This window comes from Hakea prostrata, chromosome 7, assembly GCF_041222555.1.
Source record: "Hakea prostrata isolate BN-2017 chromosome 7, UWA_Hpros_2, whole genome shotgun sequence".
Classification (NCBI taxonomy): Eukaryota; Viridiplantae; Streptophyta; class Magnoliopsida; order Proteales; family Proteaceae; genus Hakea; species Hakea prostrata.
Window position 1 is genome coordinate 61,255,562 of NC_142606.1, and position 13,260 is coordinate 61,268,821.

The 13,260-nt window shown below is 36.9% G+C and overlaps 1 non-coding gene across 1 annotated transcript; it reads right to left on the reverse strand.

Annotated features, from left to right (window-relative positions):
• Positions 1 to 11,887: 11,887 nt before the first annotated feature.
• LOC149011576 (small nucleolar RNA R71) lies at positions 11,888 to 11,994 on the reverse strand. The gene has a single exon (XR_016174879.1). It is a non-coding gene; the product is annotated as a small nucleolar RNA R71 (small nucleolar RNA).
• Positions 11,995 to 13,260: the final 1,266 nt, after the last annotated feature.

Sequence of the window (13,260 nt, forward strand, 5' to 3'; positions counted from 1 at the left end):
CTAGTGCAGAGCTCCTAGCAGACATTGCCCGTGGGTTCAGTAATACCTTGATAATACTCCGTCAAAGTGGCAAACAAATTAAGTTGAGCAGAAGAATTTTTAAGGCGTTAAGGGTTTTATACCACAAGTAGAGACAGAAATCCCTAGGCACCAAGAATCTGCAAAACAAACGATTGCACAAATAAAATATCAGATTAGAAATCATAAAGGAACAAAAGAAGAATAGGAAAAGGTAGCAGCAAAGCCTTGAACTCACATTATCCAAATCTAAACCGTCAATCCTTGATAGTAAATCCAAACACTTCATCCATTTTACCCAATAAGTGAGTAAATCAGTGTAGCAAATTTTCTGGGCCTCTTTTTAGGCTCTGATCCGGCCGTAAGATTCAATGTTCATCCCACCTCAGGGATTTTTTTAACTCCCAGCTCCAACCTCTTTACCTTTCAGCAAATCAACCGATTACAGCTTCTTCTTCTTTTTTTAACCATACTTTCTAGTAGTTTACTTGCAGAGTTAGGATGTTAGGGTTTTGGGTAATGTAGGTGTTGCAAGAAATTTTGAGCAGCGGAGAGATGATAGAGTAAGCCCTGCAGGAAGGGGTTGGAAGGTTTTAGGGTGCACAGGAGTGCAGGAAGTACAAAGAGTTTAGGGCACACAGTTCAGGGAATGGAGTTTAGAGTAGGCTTCGGGAGATCAAACAAAGTGGCAGAGAAAGGCGAGCGGCGAGAAAACAGAGAAGAACTGCAATAGATAATTAAGAGTAACAAGGGAGAGAGGTTGCCCGAAGATGAAGACCACGGGAGTTGATTGGGGTTTCAAGAATTCATTTTGTCTCCGAAAGGGGAAATGTGATACCTGGAACATCGACACCTGGTGTGTACGGTCCAACGGTCGGAAAAACAACCAGTATTTTGAAATGTTCACTCATTAACTTTTATCCCCATTAACTGTAGATCCATACTTGCTACTGAAAAAACAAGAACGGTTACATTCATAACTTTTACGGTTTTACCCCCAAAAATTACATTTATACCAATGACCTTTTCCTTAAGAGTTGAATGACATTTAATGCATTTTCTTTTCTTCTTTTTTTTTTTTTTTGGTATGACATTTAGGCTCTTCGTTATGGATAATTAAATTAATTTTTTGCACTTATTTTTTCTGTAAAATTTTTTTGCACATGTTATGGGTAGCAGCAAAAGTCTTTTATTTTCCACCAAACAAGAAAAAAGTGGAATTTTTTGTTTTTAATGATACTTTTGTAAGAGGAGATAACTATTTTATATATTCAAGGTTTAGCGCTAATTTCATCTCTATCTATTTCATTTTTGCCTCTTATAACTTATGCTTCTTTCTATATTCATCTCTTGCATTTCATAGTTGAAATTAAGAGATGAGAATTGAGAGACCATTATTGCATCTGACTCTTTTTTATAACTTTTTCTAGAAAAACATGACCAAAAAAAAAAAAGAAAAAGAATTATATTCTAATTTTTTCACTTTTCTTATATGGCTTTCTATTTCTTCCTCTCTCCTCTTGAAGCTCAAATTTTCAATCATTAGGTTCGTATATTTTTCTTCCTTCTCTCTTTAGCAAAAAAAATATTTCAGTTGGTGCAACATGGAATAAGGTAAGTGATGAAGCAAATAAAATATAAAAATTAAAACTGAAAAATGGAAGAAAGAGAAAAATATGGAATACTAATATTGAACTGGGGTTTTCATTGCATCTACATCCCCCAATACCCCCAAAAAAAAAAGCCCCAAAATCATCTTCCCCTTTTCTAGAAGATTTAATTCAAACATGATAGAATCCTTAGGTCTTCTGTTTTTGGCGTTTATTATCTTGTTTCTCAAAATATGTAATCCTGCATTTTCTAAAATCATTAATCAGAGAAAAACTTCAATTTGATCTTGTGTGCAATGCGAACACAAAAATAGGTCTTTCTCCAAAATTATTTGATGAAAGGTGTTATGCCAAGTTTGGTCAATTAGGTTGAACGCAGGTGGAGCATGCAGTTTGACAACCTTCCTTATAAAAATAGGATTCGAACTTGGAGTCCTATACCCTAAATCGGATGACCCTAGAAGTAGCAGGCCACCTCTCTCCGACAATCTAGATTGGTCAAGTTAAATTGTATAAACCCTAACTTCGTTCACTCAAGTTAATTTACATATGCTAAATCAAGTTAAAGGCTTTGCAAGTTCTTAGAGTCTTCTTAGTATCGTATCTCTTATCATGACACCTCATTCAATCTTATCTTGACACCTCATCCGATTGGGGATATCTCATACTTCATTATACGATCATTTTTTGTGTATATAGGATTAGGAAATTCTATCCCCAAAGTTGTGTATTTTATCGATGTAATCATTATATTAAGAAATTCCTCTTGTATATATTTTCCACTAAGGTTCAATACAATACATAGAGATGTACTGAACCAAATATTTATTGTGTTTATTTTATTAACATGGTATAATCCATGCAAGAACTAACTTGATCATTGGAGGCGGCCTCCCGAACATCCAAAGTTGGCCAACACTCACCTTTCTCCTTTTGCAAGCTTCCAGCGTTTCCAAGGTTGATCAGATTGAATTTGGACTCATCAAAAGCTAAAGGGAACATTATTGATAATGTGTGGCATGTGAATCCTACACTTAAACATAAGATCACATGAAATTATCGTTGACCCTCAAGAACGTCTACTTTTCCACTGAGAATGTCTTGATGACAAGGAGCAGAATGTCTAGATAACTTGAGGGTCAAAACTAAAGTTTTGTTTGGTGGAAGAGTAGAAATGAAAAGGGGGCCAGGGAGCAACGGCCACGCAGCCGCGAACCGGGGCAAAACCCGGAGACCCCACCACAACCGGGCACCCGGCGCACCGGTGGGGCAAGCCAGAAAAGGAGTAGAAATGGAATTGGCTACATAGAAAATTGAGAGGATTAAAATAAACATTGAATTTTTTTTTTGGTGACAAGTTATATGGCCCTGAGGCATAGGGTGGTCAAGATGCCCTGAGCCTTCTGACTATCCAACAACTCCAATACAGTGAGCATTTTCTCCCTCCTAAAATGTAACTTTTTGGGTGATTTCAAATCGCAATATATTGGTTTTGAAGAGCTCTAACATTATGGAAGTCATAGAAGAGTGAGGTAGTATTGAAGCTTCACCAACATTACCTTGCCTTCTTAAAGTTTTTTTGAAGTTGGAAAAATGGAAAGCATGCGATGGACATAGACAAGATTCTAAGTACATTCATAAAAATGGACCTGAGTGAACAAAGGGAAGCAGGAAAGGAAATGAAAAACATAAGAAGGAAAAAAATGGAAAAGAGGAGGAGGAAGAATAAGGAATGAGAAAAAAGAATAGAAAATGAAGAAGAAGAAGTAGAGTTTTCAACTAGTAGGGCATTTGCAGGGAAGCTCAATATCATGCATAAGCTTCCTAAGATAGTAGGTTAAGAGACACTGGATGTGGTGAGCATCTCTGTACTTGCTAGCACGTTTCAATCAAATTCAACGTTCGCCAACTCTCATCCTCATAACTCCACCTAGTCTTCTTTATCTGTACATCCTATATTTATTGTTCATACCATAACTAATAAATCTATTGTACATAAAAAATTGTATTGATTGCACATACCATAGATAACCCATCCTTGTATTGTAAATAATGGTCATTTACCACACATTAGTCAAGAAGAGAGATTTAAATTTTTTTGGACTTTCTTTCCTAACATGGTATCATCCGAAGATTGTTCTTGGGACGTTCTAGAGATTGCTTCTCTATCATGATAGGTGATGGATCCACCACCGCTTCACCCACTACTAATGTTTCTTGAACCTCTGTGCCGAGTTTAACACATGAACAAACCACCATTTTCTTCCTCTATTCCCATGCAAAAATCATCCATTGGTAAATTTATCCGGTACTGTTATTTGTCAGGTGTCAGCTAATGCCTGGATATATTGGCCTCAAGTGCAACTGATCACATAATTTTTAACCCCACTTTTTTGCATTCATTAAATCTTATTATTTCTAACCCTATATCTTTACCAGGTGGTTCCATTGTTCATGTTACTGGCTCAAGTAGCATCTTCATTTGTCATGGTGTTTCTTTGGATAATGTTCTTTGTGTAGTTTTTTTTTATTTCTATTTGTTCTCTATTAGCAACTTCACTTACAATTCAAATTGTGATGTTGTTTTTTCTAATTTTTTGTTTTTTCTAGGACCATCAATTGAAGATGATTTTGGTGACGGGTAACCGCAATGGTAATATTTACTATCTTGATGCGGCACCTCTTTCTATGGCATTGACCACAGTTTCCCCTTCTTCGTTTGATCTTTGGCATTGGCATTTGGGCCACCGTACCACCCTTTCCCCCACCACTTTAAATATTTTACATGCTGCCAGTACTTTCAATTGTACTCCTTGTTTTGTGCATCCTATGGTAAAAGAATCTGACTTGCCATTTCCTTTAGTACTGTATCTACCATTTTTTTTTTTTTTTTATTTGGACATTTGGGGAACCTATAAAATTAAATCCCTCTTAGATACATGTTTTTCCTTTACCATAGTGGATGACTTCTCACGTAGCATATGGGTCTTATCTTAAGGGATCTAAATCTAATATTAATTATCTTATTCTCCTTTTTTTTTTTTTTGGCCTTGGTTAAAACTCGATTTCAAAAACAAAAACAAGGTGTTTGTTTAGATCATGGCACAAATTTTCAATGGCCCTACTATTTCATATGTTGAACAATTGAGTGTTCTCCACCAAATTAGTTGTGTTGACACTCCCCAACAATACGGGGTGGTAAAACATAAGCATAGACATATCCTTAATGTTATAAGGGCACTTCGCTTTCAATCAAACCTTCATTTGCAATTTTGGGGTGAATGTGTCCAAGCCGCTGTCTACCACAATAGATGATAATTTGCAACCCAAACTGTTAAAATCAAATTGAACTAGCCCATTATGGCCTAAACCAACCAAAACTAAAACTTAATGGGCTATGTTTGGGCCAAGGGCCAAAGCCCCAATGGTTTAGGCCAGCTCATGTGCCGGCCCGTTAGCCTGTTAGTTCTAATAAGATATAGTTTTAGAGAGTTTTGGTGGACTAGTTCTATTAAGCCCCCCCTTTTTCTTTCATTTGGGGGGGGGGGGGGGGGCTTAGTTTTCTACAAAGATATAGTTTTAGAGATACAATTTCTTATTCAATAGCATCCACATTACGAAAAACCCATAGGTTCACTTTTGAACTTTAGTTCTCTAATATATTTCAACTTTCACACAATGCCGTAAAAATACCTTTTGCTTCAAATGCTCTCTATTTTCCACTCAAAATCTATTGTTGAAAATGAATAACAATACTTTGCGAATGGTTTGAGAACATTGGTAATGATCTCAAAAATGCCCCAACTCAACTCCAATACATGTGCAAGATGTATGTTTTATCACTCCACCACTCCAAAATATGTTTTACCCTTACATGTGCAAGATGTCCCACAAGAGTACACCACTTCTCAATCCAATACCTCCTCATTTAGCCTCTTTAGACTTAATGAATGACAACTAAGGTGTAACCCTTGTACAAGAAGCTCCCACTCCTATTGAGGTTGAACCTGTACCTTGTAATGAACATACTTCCATTGGAGCGCCTAAAACTCAACGCATCCGCCATTCCCCATTTCATTTTGAATATTTTCATTGCACCTTCCCTCTGTCATTTCAATCCTCATCGAAGAACACTCTATCCTCTCTTAGATTTGTTGAGCTATGTGAACTTTTCATCCTCTCACATTACCTTGCATCTTTATCTAATGAGAATGAACCCAAGAATTTCATAGAGACCATAAAACTCAAGAATGGCATCATGCTATAAAGGATGAAATAGGGGTCATGACTCTTAACAAACATGGACATTTGTTCCCCTACCACTAGGAAAGAAACCCATTAGATGTCAATAGGTATATAAAATTGAGTGTAAGGCTGATGGCAGTGGCACCACTGATGATACAAAATCGTTTGGTTGAGAAAGGCTACACTTAAGGTGAGGGAGTAGATTTACAACAACATCACTCCAGTGGCAAAACTTGTGATTGCACGGGTACTTTTAGCAATTGTTGCTGCAAATGGTTGGCCTTTGAAACAAATGGATGTAAATAGTGTCTTTTTACAAAGTGACCTTAATGAAGAAGTTTACATAGTGCAACCTCCTGGATAACAAAGAAAGGGGGAGAACTTCGTTTGTCGCCTCCATGAGTTCACATTCGGCCTCAAACAAGCCTCCCACCAACGGTATTCTAAATTTATCAACTACAACTCGGATCACTCTCTTTTTAGGTATTGCAAAGGTGTTGACCTTGTTTATATTCTTCTATATGTTGATGATATTGTCATCACAAGTTCCAGCAAGCCACTAATCGACTCTATTAAGGCCATGCTCCATCAAAATTTCATATCAAGGACCTTGGGAAGTTGAAATTTTTTGTTGGGCATTGAAGTTGCCCGCTCTAATAAAGGACTTCATCTTTGTCAGCATAAATATACACTTGACATTTTGATTGATTGTGGATTTACTGGTGCACGGCCTGCAGTAGCATCTAAAATTATCTTCAGATAGTGGTAAGGTTCTTCACGACCTATCACAATTAGAGGCTAATTGGGTGTCTAATTTATATGACAATCACTAGGCCCAATATTTCTTATGTTGTCAATATTCTTAGGCAATTTAGGTATGAACCTTGGCAGCCTCATCTTGATTATGTCCCATTGTCTTCTCAAGTATCTCAAAGCTCCATGGGCCTAGGATTATACTTTCCAGCCTAGAATTACGTGCATTTTAGGATTTGGATTGGGCAAGTTGTTTGGTAACTAGAAGATCCACCATAGGATATTGCATTTTTTGGGGAACAATCCAAGGTCATAGACGACCACGAAAAAACACATGGTATCTCGTTCTTCTGTTGAAGTTGAATACCATGTGGCATGTGTTGCCAATGCAAGAAATTCAATGACTAACCACTTCAAGAGATTGACCTTGAGGCGAACTCCCCAACCCCATTATATTATGACAGCTAAACCGCGTCATACATTGCATCGAATCCGGTTTTCCATGAGTGCGCTAAGCATATCGAGATTGACTTGTTCATGAGAAATTACAAACTGGTCTCATTCATCCTACCAAGATCCACGCTAGATCACAAGTGGGGTTTTGTTCACCAAAGAATTATCTCAAGATGATTTCATGGACCTATTTGCCAAGTTCAATGCTCAAAATTTACACACACCAACTTGAAGGGAAGTATTACACATACCTAGTTGGAAGAAATTCAAATTTGAATTTGAATTTCACTAACTCTCATCCTTACCACTCCAGCTTGCTTCCTTATTTGTACATCCTATAATTATTGTTCACACCATAGATAATAGATATATTGTACATGCCATACATAACAAATTGCATTGATTGCACATACCATAGATAACTCATCCTTGTATTGCATAAATAGTAGTCATTTACCACACATTAGTCAATAAGAGAGATTTATATTCTATGGAATTTCTTTCCTAACATATGTTTAGTTGTATGTTAAATTTGTTTAATACCAGAAATAATCTATGCTAGAAAGGATCCATTATGGAGCAGTCATACCAGCCCAAATTTGAAAGTATGCTCTTTGAATCAACTAGCCCGTTGGTTTTTGTCTTGGTTAGTTGGTTTGATGCCAAAAAAAGTGGTCGTATTTTTAGTCTCCTAGATCATTTTGGGTAGAGATTGATGAAGATCAAATTTTATAGATTAAGATTAGAAACTTGGGGATTGTAATGGTTAAGACCAACATAGTGATGAGCATATGTTTAGGTAAATGTGAGCACTAGCTACTTGATACATGTAGCAACTTTCTAATTAAGTATGTCATAAGCTATATACTTTGGATGCATACTTATATTGCACATTGAAATGCCATGAATGACCATGTGTACGTGGTTACTTTGGATGTTTATTTATACTAGGCAGCATATGGGCAATTAGCCACCCCCAATAGACCACCCCCTTTTCTGATAGCATAGTGAACCCTATGCAGTTTGTAGTCCCTCTAGTGTTAATCATTTAGTTTGAACTTTGTTTCCATGCTTTGTAGACTAAAAGGGAATCATAGCTTTTGAAGTGTTTGAAATCCAATTTCACCTATGGCCTTTTCCATTTTATCCTAGAATGTGGACAGAGGTAGCTAAGGTAACTTAATTAGGACAACCTACTTAGTTTTGACTTTTATTAAGATGCATCCCCTGAAAAGATGCGATCCATCTACCCATCCCTTATGTCTAAAAGCCTTATTGGGAAATGCCATGTTAGCATTGCCACATTAGCCTCCATTAGTTTTGATGATAACAAACATGAAGTACTAATAGCTATACTGAGTTGTGTATGTCCAGTTTAAAATGAAAGTAAAAGGATCTAATCCAACTCACCAGATGCTCAAGCCTAAGTAAGATCAAGACAAAACCAAGATAGACATGAGATCTAAGTTAAGATGAGCATGAAGAATGGAGTATAAGTAGATTCAAGAACATCAACTCAAGCTCAAGGAAGAAGACTTAGCAACTAGGACCTAGGATACCTTCGTGCATATATGTAATTGCACTCATTTGCATCAAAACCATGTGCATCATACCATTAGATTGACCTAGGACATGTTAGGAGAGTGTAAGAGAACATGGAGTTGGTTAGAAGACCTTAAATCCCCTTAGAGTCCCTTTTTGTGCCATTGTGTTGCAGACAGATGTATGTTTGGCCCAAACAGCAATTCTTCAGGTCACACAAGCCCAAATAGATTTTTTGACTGACCAAACAAGGATTCGTTTGGTCACAGAGGCTCAGATGGATTTTTTGTCTGGTTAAATATGCCTCAATAACTAGTCTTTAATGGCAATATTTAATCAAACAGAGATCCGTCAGATCAAATGGCAATCCATTTGGTCTAAAATTTCACTCTAAATTTCTAGTTGTTGGTGGTTGGGCCACACAATTGAATGCCATATTTATAAGCCAAACCACCCCCATTTGAGAGTTTCTATCTTACCTATTGAGTTATTGCTGCCCAACTACTTTTCAAGCTCTCAAATTTATCAAAGATTGACTTCTTGTTGTCTTTCATCCTCTCTCATCCTTGAAGAACATTCGAAGGTGTTAGGCAAGCTTGGGGAAGCTAAGCTTGAGGTGATTGAAGGCTTTGGAGTTTCATTGGTGGTGCATATTATATCATTTGAGCTTACTGATGAACACATTTATGTGTGAAATCTTAGTGCATAAAGCATGCATTTTATACACTTAGAATGGAGTTACCTTGGGTTTTATATTGTTTTTGCAGATTTTAGGACTTTTCAAGATTTAAGCAAATATTTGGAGTTTTGGGCTTGAATCATGCTATTTTACACGTCAAGAAGTCCATTCAAATTCTCAAATGCGAAAATGGGCATGATCTGAAGCATGATGGGCTAGAGATGTGTGATTACGGGCCAACTCCGAAATATTGAAGAGATAAAGAAGGCAAATTTGATCTACGGCTGAGATTTTAAATCAAATCTACAGAGATATTATTGAGAGAGTCCAGATGGAAAAGAGTCCTTGCATACCTCAATATCTTATTTTCTATTTGGGATTTGATTAAAGAAAGAAAAAGAGGAAAAAGAATTATTTTCAGATAAGGATGAAGCAAAAATCCCGTTTTTGAATGCCTCTGTCCAGTTTCGATCAAACCCTTCATCGAACGGTCATCTGATGTCCGATCGTGCTGATTTTTGGAGGAGAGCTTCACGACTACTTAAAACTCAAATCCAACGGTGAGATTATGCATCTGATCTCTCTAAGTTGGCGCGATTAGTACGTCAAAACCCTAATTGGATGAGTCAGATAGAAACCCTGAGTTTTATTCAAATTCAGCCGTGCTTCATATCTCATGTAAACTCTATAAAAGGAGAGCCTACTCCATCAAAGGAGGAGATGTTCTAGAGCTTAGTAGAAGCATTCTTTCTTCTCTCTTCAGTTTATTTAAGTTTTCTTTAGTTTTCTTTGCTTGCATTAGTGAGATTTAAATTTCTAGATTAAATGTTTAGGTTTAATTTTTTTATGTAATGCAATTCAAGTTCAAGCTTCAAGCTTCAAGTTCAAATTTCAATTTTTTTAGATTCATTTTTCTCTGGGTCTAGCAATTGCAGATTTAGATCATTCTAGATCTAGATCTGGTTGTTAGGGTTGGTTGAGATTCGAATCGTTTGTTCAATTTGCAAGTAAGTAACCTTCTTTATTAATCTTCTCTCCTCCCTCCATTCCCGCTTCTATCTACCCCTCCATATTCTTAATTTAGGATTTACTTTCAGCATTATTTATTGTTCTGCCTATTCATTCATAATCTCGGACCACATAACCGGAGCAAGCCTACAGTCGTGCTTCTGCTTCCGGTGACGGGTGGTGTTGCATTTGCATTTTAGTTATTTCCTTTTCCTTTTATTGCTTTGTTTATTGCTTTGTTATTTACTTTCCGCCTATTCATTCATAATCTTGGACCACATAACCGAAGCAAGCCTACAGTCATGCTTCTGCTTCTGGTGACGGGTGGTGTTGCATCTGCATTTTAGTTATTTCCTTTTCCTTTTATTGCTTTGTTTATTGCTTTGTTATTTACTTTCTGCCTATTCATTCATAATCTCGGACCACATAACTGGAGCAAGCCTACAGTCGTGCCTCTGCTTCTGGTGACGGGTGGTGTTGCATCTGTATTTTCCTGTCTTTTATTTATGCATTGATTGTGTTTAATTTATTGTTCGTTTCAATTCGATTGCATTAGACGTATAGATTAGGATCGTTTAGTTTAGTTAATTAGTTAACAAAAATTGAATCATTCCACTCTCGCATTACTATTAAGAAGTTGAATTATAAGTGGCATATCTCCTTGAGATCGACCCGTTAGCTACACGATACCGTGCGCTTGCGGTTACTTTTAAAATTTCACAGACAAGTTTTTGGCGCCATTGCCGGGGAGGTATTAGTCCACTTTGTTTTTCTAATTCTTAGGTAAATCAAAGTGATTTAAAAATAAAAAAATAAAATTCAAAGATATTACTCTTAACTTGAGTAGAAACAAAAACGTATAGTAGTCTCCACTCTCTCTAACCCAGGATTCGATTGTAGGTGGCTCCGAAGACTATACGGATTCCCTTCTTCGTCAAACCTATAAGCGCTCGGCTATACGGCAACCTTACAACTTTGGAATCATTGTTTCAATCTTTGTGGTGGGAAATTCACTACTTTCATTTTGTTTTTGTTATTTTCTTTTCTTTTATTCTTTAGTTAATTTATTTTTATAAAAAAAAAATAAAAAAATCTCATTCTCTCATAAGAGCCATTAATTGCATTAGGGAGTTAGTGCATGTGCCCGGACTCGTGATTCTACAAATAGAATTGTCCGAGTGTCTAACTTGACCATGGAAGGTCTACCTCCACCACCTCCACCTAAGAGTCTTAGGGATAGATTTTATCCTACCCGATCCGCACAACCTTCTCCGTATACGTTCACGAAGTGAGGGGTAATAATTTTGAGCTCAAATCTCATTATCTATCTATGTTACCCCAATTTCATGGGCTACCTGATCAAGATGCATATTTGTTCCTTAGGGAGTTTGAGGAGGTTTGTGTCCTTATGAAGGTACAACAACTTACTGATGATGCCGTAAGACTACGGTTTATTACCTTTGCATTAAAGGACCAAGCTAAAAAGTGGCTTTATAGCTTACCTAGGGGTAGCATTTTCACATGGGAACAATTTACTGTGCTCTTCTTGAAAAAAATCTTTCCTTTCTGTAAGACGAATAAAATAAGAAATGATATTCTTCAATTTCGTCAGAAACCCAGTGAGTCTTTTGCTAAGGTAATGGAGAGGTTTCAAAGCCTTCTCCAAGAATGCCCTCACCATGGTATAGAATTATGGCATTTATGCCAAATAATTTATGAGGGTATCGATTACCAAACAAAGCAACTTTTGGAATCAATGTGCCCCACAGGATTTACATCATTCACTGATGATTCCGAAGCTTGGAATTTTCTTTTAAACCTAGCTGATAGAACTAGAGAATGGGAATCAACCCAAGAGTCTGAAAGGACTAGTAGGGGATATTTTGTTGATAGCCAAATTCATAAGGAAGTACAAATAGATAACATTTTAAAAAAGTTAGAGACTTTGGTAGTTAAAGCTGCACCACCAAGTCAAGCACATTTTATTGACAAATCTATTGCTATGTGTGCATGGTGTCAGTCTCCTACACATGTAATTGAGGAATGTCCTAGCTATTCTGGAAACCAACATGAGAATGTCAGTGCAATGTTTCCAAACCCGTACAGTAACACGTACAATCCTGGGTGGAAGAATCATCCTAACTTTTCATGGTCTCAAGGGCAAAACCAAAATAGATTAAGTAATTATTCCACACAAAATCAATTTGGTGCCCCTCAAAAGCAAAATGCCCAATTTTCTCATTATCCAAATGTCCAGTTCCCTCAAGCCCCAAATTTTCAGAATGCCAATTTAGCTAGACCTATCAATCCACCTATTGTGCCTCATATGCCTCACATTGCACAAAATCAATCATCACCTGGTTTCAATAGAGGTAACAATCCAGAGTTTTCTCGTCTCTCTTCCTTAGAGAAGAATATGGAAGTACTTTCCAGCACCTTCATGACTTCTATGCATAATATGGAAAAACAAATTTCCACTCTTGCAAGTGCTTTATCTGAACGAGAAAAAGGTAAAATGCCTAGCCAACTTGAGTTAAATCCTAGGATTCGGATTCAACAAAGACCACAAAATCAAGTCAACCAAGTTGAATCCTCCCATTCTTCTTTAGCTTCAATTAATTACGTATCGCATTGAGAAGTGGGAAAGGGTATTTAACAGGTGAGTCACATATTAATGAAAAGAGCGAGATTAGTGACCACTGTGATGAGGAGAATGTTCAAGTATCTCTTAATGAGGGTTTGTCTGAGAAACCCATAGAAGTTGAGGATGAGCTAGTTGCTTTAGCAGTACCTAAGTTTGGTGAACCACTATCAGAAACTATGAGAAAAGAGCAAATTTCAAATGAGAGTCCTTATGTTCCTAAGGCTCCTTATCCTAGTCGTCTAGTAAATAAGAAGAAGACTGCAACTATGGAGAAAATTTTTGATGTCTTCAAAAAGATAGAAGTGAAT